This window comes from Lactuca serriola, chromosome 3, assembly GCF_051521515.1.
Source record: "Lactuca serriola cultivar US96UC23 chromosome 3, Lser_US96UC23_V15, whole genome shotgun sequence".
Lineage (NCBI taxonomy): Eukaryota > Viridiplantae > Streptophyta > Magnoliopsida > Asterales > Asteraceae > Lactuca > Lactuca serriola.
In genome coordinates, this window is record NC_136410.1 from 82,641,143 (window position 1) to 82,653,035 (window position 11,893).

The 11,893-nt window shown below is 33.7% G+C and overlaps 1 pseudogene; it reads right to left on the reverse strand.

Annotated features, from left to right (window-relative positions):
* Positions 1-2,642: 2,642 nt before the first annotated feature.
* On the reverse strand, positions 2,643-5,939 carry LOC145095448 (uncharacterized; annotated as a pseudogene).
* Between the last annotated feature and the right edge of the window lie 5,954 nt (positions 5,940-11,893).

Consider the following 11,893-nt stretch of genomic DNA (forward strand, 5'->3'; position numbering starts at 1 on the left):
TTAGAATACAAAGATGAGTATAAGAGATTAAAGATGAGATCCCATGCTATTTTGGGGAAGAAGGAAGAGGAAGTTTGGTCTTCTGTCAAGGTTGTCAAAGTGTTGAACATTTCAAGAGAAAGTTTGTTCAAAGGTTTATTGTAGAATTTTCGATACTATGTGGTCAGAGCGAATAATGTGGCATGTGGCTTCTCTGTTGCTGATTATCCTCTGATGAACTTAAATGAACTTATCAATGTAACGAAGATTTTAAGCACTGTTGATGTGTTGAAGCTTCAGGAAAACAACAAGGATGATTTCTTTATTGGGTTTGCTCATATCAAAGTATTCATAAATAATTACTATGATTGCTTGGCAGTGACTGATATCGAGCTTGCAATGGCAGTAAATAGAGAGTCGAAGGTTCCACAGTCAATGCTAAAAGGAAATGTTAGTCATAAAGACTATGTTGATGGGGAGATTGTGCATAAGCCTTTGGGAGTTGTTTTCCTTGGAAAGAACAAGAATGGGAAAATGACAAAATTTTTGTTTCAAGCTTATGATGTGGAGAGGTACAGAAACTCTCAATATACTAATCTTCTGGTTCGTCTCATCAATTGTAAGAAGAATACTGCAGAAGATAAAGATGAGATTCGAAAGACAATTATCTGGTATATGGAGGTTAGTCGGATACTTCACCAGACCATGAGGATGGTGGCATAAGTTCGACACTTCTCACTAAGGGGGATATTGTAAGGTTTGAAGTATATAGTGAGGTGTCGAAGTACATTTAGGTCTAGGTAGTGTCGATGTCGAAGTCAAGTACTTCGAATGTATGTATTATGTAAGGCAGGTTTAGAGGTCGAAGCTTAAATGTTTAGTCCTTACGTATTTTTTGTATGTGTCTATGTCACCCTATAAATAGCATAAGTATAGGAGTTGAGAGCAGCTTTTGGAGCTTTTGTGTTTTAGTCTCTTGTATTCTTTTGCACTTGTTCAGATGCAATCAACGAGCCAAACATGTTTTATTTACATCTGTGTTCTTAACGCATTCAGTTCTTGATTTCGCTCTCAATACTTGATTCAAACACACTACAATGATAAAGAAAAAGATACCTAGAAAAACCACAATGGCTTTCCAAATCTTGAGGACAAGCTCCCTCTAGAAAGGGAGGGTAATGATATGATCTAGGAAGTTGGCTTCTCCGAGCAACCCAACTACCAGCTCTATCAACCCAACCAGATCAGACTTTGACCCTACCCGTTATGATAATTTGGATGTGAATTTGGCCCAAGACGTGAGGATGCACACAACCGTTTGATGGCAGTAGTGGCAGAGTCTTGAGCTAGTAATAAGGAGCATTTTTAGCAATCACTATATCCATTAGTTTTCATTTTGCAAGTCAATATTCTTGTTCCTTAATTCTACCATCGGTTTAGTTGTTCCTTTGCTATGTAAGTTGTAAGTCATTTGCTTTGTAGGTTATCATAAAATTGTTCCATAAAGACCTTCTCTTCTTAACTTAAATTTATGGATATTGGCAATCTTGAACTGGCCTTATCAATAACTCCCGAAAGTGCCACACTTTTGGACTCTAGAAAGTAGGGACAATTAGAATGCAATATCATATGAGATCTCACAATCAGACTCAACTTGAAAAGGAAAAAAATCACACTTTTGCTTGCAACCTTGCTTTAATGCTTGTCATGTAGGATAGTTATGTGATATTTGAGTTGCTCACATAAAACTAACGTAAGTCTATGACATTTTGAATTCAAAATCTACTTGCATAACCACTAGGTCAAAATGTATCACTAACTTATATATGATAATATTGTCTATCACATTCCAAAGCTCAGATTTTCTACAATATAGATCCATATATATATATATATATATATATATATATATATATATATATATATATATATATATATATATATATATATATATATATATATATATATATATATATATATAGGGGACATACAAATGGTTTCGTGTCATAGATCGATGAGAATCTGGTGCCAGCCAATCCGAGTAAATCCTTGTTAAATTCCTATATTTGTGGAATAATTTTCTTCTTTAGATATTTCTGAAATTGCAACATTTCATTTCCTTCACATATTTTCATTATATATTTATCTTTTTCCTCATTGTCATAATAACAACATAGTGGATTTTATTGACTTTTGTCGGATTTCCTCTATTTTTGTCATATTATAGTATGCATTGAACAAGCATACTCATATATTGTGTAAAACTCAACTCGTATTTGTATGTGTTTTTTTTCTCATATAAATTGTAGAATACTTTTTCTTGTATATAATTAATTTACTAATGTGATTTTACTAACTTTTACATTTACTGGAAATCCAAATGATGGAAAATATCCTTTCTAACTTTTACTTGAAAACAAAACATGATGAAAAGTCGTAAAATTATAGATGAAACTTCTCCTGAAGAATTGATGGATTGGTAAGTTGCTAATACTCAATTCTCCAACAGTGAATTTCTTAAAGGATAGCAATGTTCACTGACTTATTTCTTTATCTACTACATAATGATAGAAGAAAACATATGATCAGAAATTTCTTAACCAGGAGGCATTCAAATGAATACACCTAATGAGGAGGCATATAGGGAACTTGACACAAGTAAAGACATTGAACGTACACTATATCAGGCAAGAGATTTCAATTCAACGCAGATCCTTCATTAATAGATTTGAAACTTGGCGCATTGTTGGACTTTCATGTGGATTGGAGTTCAAACATGTTCTTGAGATCCTCAGAACTAACTGAACTTGTTTCTCAACTTGGGATGAGGGAGGAGGCATCCAACTATCTCCCACATTTGTTGGAACCAGATAATCAACAGACAATGTTGGTAAAGATGTTATGAGTTCTCCAGGGTGCTTTCCCATGACCACTTCTAGTGCAACAACTCCAAAGCTATAAACATGACATTTCTCGGTTGCCACCATCGTATAAGCAAGTTCTGCATCCGAAGAAACATAACATAAAAACAAAAAAGGTGATATCAACCCCACAAGATTCCAACATGAAACTTGAGAATATGTAGAACTAACATCAGAAGAGTACGTTACCTGGTGCGATATAACCATAGGTACCAGCAACTGAGGTCCAGTTGGATGAGTCTAGCTTTAAAAGCTTGGATGTGCCAAAATCAGAAATATGAGCCTCATAATCAGAATCAAGAAGGATGTTGGCAATGGAAATGTCTCTATGAATTATAGGAGGTGAGCAGTCGTGATGCATATATGCCAAACCATTAGCTACACCCTTTACAACATTTACCCTTTTCAACCAATCGAATTCTTTTGCTAAGACACCGCTTCTTAAGATTGATTCAAGACTTCCCTTTTCAAGGTATTCATAAATCAAAAATGAGTGGCGGGCATGGGAGCAATATCCATAGAGTTTCAATATGTTTCGATGCCTTATGTTTGTTAATGCCTGTACCTCATTAAGGAAACCATTATGATCAGCCTCCTCAACTGATATCAATGAATGAATTTTCTTGACTGCTCATACATTGTTAGGTTGTAGCTCTGCTTTGTACACAATGCCACATCCTCCAGTCCCAATACAATATGCTTCATCAAAATCATTTGTTGCCTTCATGATTTCGTCATAAACTACATTTCCATCAAAACTAGTTATGGAGAAAAAATCATGACCTTCTACGTCCGACTGTTTCTATGGAGCAACTTTTTTCCGTTGTCGATGAGCAATGATTCCACACATGAACAAGCCAAGTAAAACTACCCCAATAAGGGGGAGCATAATTACAAGGATCAGCCTATGATGAAATGCATAATTTTTCTTCTTTTTAATTTGACTTGCACATTGATCTAACCCTATAAAATTTCCACACACACCTGGATTGCCTTGTATGGACGCATTCACAAAGTTAGTGCTAGAAGGAACCGGACCTTTGAGCTCATTGTAAGATAGGTTGATATCAATCCCGCTAGGCAAACTTGTAAAAGTATCAGGAATAGTATCAGATAGTCTATTGTGAGAGATCCAATTTTTGCAAACTTTTCAAACTTTGAACTTCAGACGGTATCTCTTTGATGAGCAAATTGTGAGATAAATCAAGTTTGGTAAGTTGACCTAATTTACCGATCTCAGATGGGATTTTTTTCACTGAGGTTGTTATTACTAAGATTCAAGTAGTAATAACCAATACTTTTTGGAATCAACCCATTCAATATATTTTTGGATAGATCAAGAGCAAGGAGATGATGCAGTGATCCGAGCTCCTGTGGTATAATACCCGAAAGTTGATTATCAGACAAGTACAAGTACAACATGCTTTTCATCTTCTCAAACTCCCTTGGGATCTCACCAACCAAACTATTTGAAGAAAGATCAAGTCTTTGTAGTTGAGTTGAATTTGCAAACTCTGGTGGTATGCTACCACTGATGTTGTTATAGGCCATCACTAAGGATGTCAAATTCTTGCATTTACTCCAATTTTGAGAAAGCTGCCCGTGAAAATTATTGTGACTGACATTAAGATAATTTAAGATTGGATAAACACCAAAACTATTCGATATATCTCCACTGAATTGATTTTGATCAAACCGAGCCCTTATTAAGCTAGAACAATTCTTTAAGCCTCTTGAAATAGAACCAGTGAGTTGATTGCCATTAACTATTAACAACTGAAGCTTTCCCCCATTGCACAGATCTTCGGGTAAATGGCCAGACAATTGATTATTGTACATTTGTAGGTGAAACAATTCTAGGCTTCCTAATCCCTGTGGAATTGTACCAAATAATTTATTCTCATTGAGGTACAGATACTGTAGGTTGCTGAGGTTTGCTAGTGTTGAAGGAATAGAACCACTAATCTGATTGTCGCCAATCCCAAGCACAGTGAGAGACTCCAAATTACCAAGTTTAATAGGAATGGGACCAGATAATTTATTGTGATGGACGTACAGATGCTGTAAGTTGCTTAGATTTGATAGTGATTAAGAAATAGTACCTATAAGTTGATTGTGGTTCACCCTAAGATCAATAAGAGATTTGAAATTCCCAAGTTCAATAGGAATGGGACCAGATAATTTATTCTTAAAAAGGTACATATTTTGTAGGTTGCTGAGGTTTGCTAGTGATGAAGGAATAGAACCACTAAGTTGATTGTCGCTCACATTAAGATCAGTGAGAGACTTCAAATTCCCAACTTCGACAGGAATTGGACCAGAGAGTTGATTATGATCCAAATAAAAGACATTCAGAGATGTCAAATCACCCAATGATGAAGGAATTTGACCTGAAAGTTTATTGTTATACAGATAGAGATGAACGAACTTTGTTAAATTTCCCAGTGTTGGAGGCAATTCTCCTTGAAGAAAATTGTCAGACAATTGAAGCTTATAGAGAGAGGTTAATTTGTTGACCGATCTCTCGTGGTATGGAACCACTCAGGTTATTTCCATTCAGGTAAAATATCTCAAGATTGGATAGCATGGTCCCTATTTCAGGTGGGATTACACCAGAAAAGTTATTTTCTGAAAAATCAAGATAGACATGGACAGGAGTCTGATTTCTGGTGGGATGGGGCCAAAGAAGTTGTTTACACTGAGATCACAATGTGAAAGATTGTGTAGCAAAGAGAATGGAAACTGGAGAAGCATACCCTTTAATCCAGATGAACTGAGGTTCAAGTTCTTAATGCTCCCATCAGCATTGCAAACTATTCCAAACCAAGAAGTGCATGGAACTGATACGCTGGAATTCAAAGGGAGAGGAATCCATGAAGAAACCAAGGAATTGTTTGGGATTTGAAGGGTTGCTTTCCATTTAAGAAGAGCACTGGCTTCCTGCAAAGAAGCAAAGGCAAAATTTGGTATGGGGGAGAGTTTCATGATTAGTAGAGAAAAAAGTAAGAAGGTTGAGGAAGACATTATGTGGTTTGCCATGTTTTTTCTCTTTTGAATAAATGATAGTTTGTATCTGCCTAAGTTAAACTTGCGTTATTGCTTTCTTTATTTTGTTTGTTGTTTTTATTATTTAACTTTTTTATACATGGAAAATTTGGAAAAAGTCATTTATTTCACAAGAAATGTCTTTTATGTGATAAGTCAATGTTATGTTTTTCCACAAGGAATCTATTAAACTTTAAAATGTAGATCATGACAATCTAGGAGAAGACCATGGTTAACAAATACATTATAATAGTAGTTAGCTATCAAAAAATTAAACTAGATTTGATTTTTTACTTGTTCAACAAAGCATATATACACTAACTATAAAATTGTTGAACAAACCATATTTACCTGTTTAACAAACCATGAAAATCTAGGAAAAGATCGACCCATGGTTAACAAAGACATTAAATTCCAATTTTTTACCTGTTCAATAAAAGTAAAGACAAAAGTAAGAAGTTTGAGAAGTAAATCTTATATTTTTCTACAAGCAATTCTTTGAAATTAAAGAGGATTGGATTCTTCCTGTTAACAAGACTTTCAGTCTCTTCTACTTCAGAAATCAACGTTCTTTAGCCTATTACTCTTATATAAAGGAACATTTGGTCAGGCCCTACTAAGTTAACTGGTCAAAACTGGATGGTTCCCAAAAGTCCTTAGAAGAACCTGAACAATGAACGAACCTTGGGCATTCTTTCCGCAGGTGACAGTGTAGTCTTTGCATATTACTTTTATCATCAGTACTTTAAAAATAAATCAAATTCTATATAACACTAAATATTATTTCATTAATGCCAACCAAGCATATGAGGACTCAAATTACTTTGACATATTTCGTTTCTCCAGAAATATTATGCCTAGTTGCCAACCAAGCAACTCGTTATTTCTTCGTGTTATTCTCTACCGAAAATGAGTAACAATTTTGGTCCCCATACTTTACCGAAAATCATAGGTTCGGTCCAAGTTTTGATTTTGTCAAAAAAAATGTCACGGTGGTTTTAATTTGTTGCTGAATCATTAAATCTTGCCATTAGTCTGTGAATTTCTAAATAGACTATTTTGCCTGCGGGGACCAAACCCGGAAAAACAATATGCCCAGGGACCAAATTTGTAACTTACTAAATATTATATAGGAGAATATTTTTGATGAGTGAATACAATATTATTGTCTTAGAAAATGTAGTATCCGACGGTTTAGCTTACTAAATTACAATAGTTGAATAGACTATGTATATTGTTGACTTTTGAATTTTGAATTTTGACTTTTGAGTTTTGTATGGCAATTTACAACATGCTCTTTCAAATTTTCATCTATTTTGTCGGTGACATTCTTTATTAGACACTCAACCGTTTCCATGCATGGACCATGGTAAAAGACAACATACGATCCAGTGGCGGATCCTTTTAGGGCCAAAGGGGGCCATGGCCCCCCTGGTTTTTCAACTGCTAATATCGTTACTATATATGTATGTTTGGTTTATTTTTTTTACTATCTTTCTGGCCTCCCTCTTTATATCTATATAATCCAAGAAAAAAATTATTTATATGAATAGTTAATAAAAAAATCAGAAGGTTGATCGTTCTATCTAATAATAACTTAGGAAACTCGATAAGTAACCAAACAGAAATCTAGAATATTAAGGAAAAAAAATCAAAACAAATCCTAACTGAAAATAAAACTTCATAAAACTTTAAAACAAAAACTATTCTACTATACAATTTATCAACACAATCTTTGAGAAACCGTAAACTAAAGATCATCAGTGTTGCCTGAAAAAAAATGACACCGGAAAATATGGTTGTTGCCGGAGTGCTCAACTCTCACTTTATCAGTTCACCGACTGCTATTCGGACCAGTTAACATCCATGGGATGTGGCTGGCTTTGACACACCGTTTCCTTTTGCTCCCCTCTCTGAGTTGGAGATTTTTACTGTCTTGCTGGATTTCAAACTTGTAAGTCTATTTTTCTTTCACTAGAATGTGCCGAACACATCTATATGAATATACGATGGTGTGAAGTAGCATAGCTTTTAAAAGTTTTACTGCAACAACAAAAAAACCTGCAATAATAAGAGTACTTTATTATTAAATATTATAATATAGAGTTATAGCTATAAAAATCTAACCCAAATCATATTTAAATAACTTTATTTGCTGTTAAAAATTTCACTGTTTTTGTTATATATATATATATATATATATATATATATATATATATATATATATATATATATATATATATATATATATATATTCTAATTTCTTTATGTTAGTTAATTTTCTTATTTGTTAATTATCATTAAAATATAGTTTGTTATAACCTTTTTAAAATAATTTTAGAAAAATATAAATAATTAGTTATTTATCAAAATACAATTATAAATTTTTAATTTATTTAGTAACTTCCTAAGAGAAACCGACGATTCTTTTAGATGTGAATACCCATACGTTCGATGTTTCTATTACCGAAAACCCATACCAATAACTTTGTAGCATACTTACATGGTTTTGTTTTAAATTTCTTGTTACGGCCCCTCCAATTCTAGAGCCCGTGTTCCGCCCCTTATATGTAAAGTATATTGCAGAAATAGGAAAATAGTTCCTGTGATATTCACAGATTAGTACTCTTAGTCCAACTTTAAAATTTTTGGCATGGTTAGTTTCTAAGGTTTCATTTTCTTGTACAAGTAGGCATTAAATCGTTAAATCTAAGTATTCAACTTATATCTTTTTAGAAATGACCATTTTGTCATCAACCCAACTCAGTATACGTACAAACTATATATAGGGGCCAAGTCCATATAAACTCTAAACTAACATAAGGATGGAAGGTGTCGATCCATGAAGCTCAGGAAGGAGCTTCGGGTTCTTCATTATCGGGAACAAGGATCTGGTAACATCGGGTTTGACAGGAAAGAGCTTCCTCCAGGTTGTTCTTCCTGAGTTGTTCCTCTTCTTGATAGTTACCTAACAGCTAGAAATCTCCAATGACAATAATTTTTTTTTTCAGAAATTTAACCGTATTAATACACACTCAATTTTTTTCAATTTACTACATGATATTTCACAACATTCCTTCTCGCAATATATTCACAATCAAAATGGACTAAAGCCACGGCAAAGGTTGTGTTACATGATCAAAAGGAAAGAAATGCGAAGAGTTCACAACAACAAGCAACTACTCAATACCCAAAACTCCATTCCCACATTTCCCACCAAACTCAATTTTCCCCATTTGCACAAGTTTTGACAGGACACGACATCGAGCGGAAAAGTTGCATTTGATGGTCGAAGAATAACAAGAAAGAATACACATCATGGATGAGGAGTTGCGTTTGATGCAAGAAAAACGTAGAAATGTGGATACGCGGATCTATATAGTGGCACATGAGAATTTTTCCGGCTCGTCATTGGTTGCGGTCCTAGTACGCAAGAGTGAATTTGGGAAAAATATATATGGGAATAAAATGCTTTTATGTATTTTGTTTATTTAAAATTTTTGTCAATTATTTTTTTAGTCTTGTAATTTCATTTACTAATGAATGTTATTTCAATTAAGTAATAGTCTTATGTATATTTAAGGGAAAATGACATAAAAGCCTTTAAGTTTTCACAAAAATATCGGTTTTACCCTTGGACATATTCCAGTAAAGCTTGAAGTTTTGTTTAATTTGTTTATTTTTACCTTTGTAGCCGGTTTCCAGGTAACCTACCGGTTACCTATTGCCAGTAAAACCCTTGAATTTTCAAAAATGTTCGGATTTACCCTTAAGTTTTTCAAAAATATTCGGATTACCTTTACATTGATTATTATTATTATTATTATTATTATTATTATTAATAAGAGAAAATTACAAATTTAGCCAAATACACTAATTACTTTGTGGAAAATAGCCAACAAAAAACCAAAATTGCATTTTTAGCCACTAAAATCACAAATGAGTATAATCCATCTGTCATTCCATCTGCGAACGTGCAAGTAGCTAAAGCACAAACATGCTTTAGCCACTTGTACGTTCGCAGGTGGGTTTTTTTCGTTGTATATATTTCCAGCCTAAAATCGCAAATGGACTATGTCCATTTGCGATTTTCTCTCTATTCACCTCCGATTTTGTGTGTGTGTGTGTGTTTTTTGCTTTGACTACGAAATTGATAGGATTTAACTATGTAAAAACCTTATTATATATAAAAAATTTCAAAAATTTATCATTTTTGTTGTTATTTTTTTGGAAAATTTGTTTAAAATCTCTCTAAAAAAATGAATGAATATTTGGATTTCGTTGTAACCGGCGAGAGGTGGAAAAAACGAGTTTCTCTAAAAAAGATAGTGAAAAGTGAAGAAAAGAAAACCTTTTATACAAAATAGCTACAGAATCACAGATGGAATGTACAAAATCATAGATGGACTGTTCCATCTGCGAACGTACAAGTGCCTAAAACGCAAATGTGATTTAGGCACTTGTACGTTCGCAGATGGAAATGCGAAATCATAGTCCATCTGCGATTTCAAGGGCTAGTTTTGTAATTTTGGTTTTTTTTTGCTATTTTCCACAAAGTAATTAATGTATTTGGCTAAATTTGCAATTTTCTCTAATAATAATAATAATAATAATAATAATAATAATAATAATAATAATAATAATCAAGGTAAGGGTAAATCCGATCATTTTTGAAAAACTTAAGGATAAATCCGAACATTTTTTAAAATTTAAGGGCTTTACTGGCATTAGGTAACCGGAAACCGGCTACAAGGGTAAAAATGAACAAATTAAACAAAACTTCAGGTTTTACTGGACATAAAACATGTCCAAGGGTAAAACCGACATTTTTGTGAAAACTTAAGGGCTTTTATGTCATTTTCCCTATATTTAATTAATTTTTTTAAATGGTTTATGAAATGGAGGAAAGCTAGGGAATATCATTTCAAAAGCTTTCAAAGTACATCCAGCAAACATTATCACATAACAAATTTCAACCTTAACTATCTCTTAAAGTGAATGTTCCAAAACAACACACTACAAGAAAACTGGCCTTTTAATGACACGCATTGCATGTCATAAAACGGTACAGATAAAACGGTATCTACGCTTGGTGTAGCTTTACTACACTCAGAGGTGGTGTTTGTTTTTTGTAAAAACCTCTTCTGACCACTTGTTGTTTCGTGACGCAGCACACCCGCAACACTTTCCATCTCGCGGTTTGTTTTTTAATAGGCTTATGATTAAAAAACCTCTGCGCCTCCTCTGCCCCATACAACATTGGGCTTGCCTCTTCCTAACCTAAGATTGAAAAAATGGGACATTGGAAAAAAAAAAAAAAAAGGCCGCTCATAAAAAAAAGCTTCCATCGTTCTTCCTTCCCTGTTGTTCTTCCTCCTAAGCCCATCATCGCCACTCATAGACCATCAAAAACACAACAGGGAACCTCTCCGTTGTTATTTCGACCCTTCGGCGTCTTCCTCGTGAAATCGACAGGTATTTTTGTTTCGTGATTTCTGATGTAGCTGTGCTATAATTGATTTTATGCTCCTGAAATCAATTTTTGATTTTTGATTTGCTGAAATGGTGTCTCTAATTTGCTGAAATATATATGTGTTATTTTAGGGTAGTAATTTAAGAGGGAAACAAGTTCTTGAACGTATTGCATAAAACTTTCCCTAAAATAGTTACAATTTTACAAATTTGCATAAAACAACCAATAGGAATGAACATATTGCAAGTTCTTGAGTGGGATGGATTTGTATATATAAATCAAGTTCTTCAAGGAGATCATACAATTCAAGGTCTGAAGATATCACAAGAAGGTTGGGTATTAGCCAAGGACAAATTCAAGATATTCATCTTCCCAAACTCCTTCGGGATCTCACCAATCGAGTAATTTGAAAAAAGATCAGACCTTTGTATTTGAGTTGAATTTCAAAACTCTTGAGGAATTATAGAAGCACTAA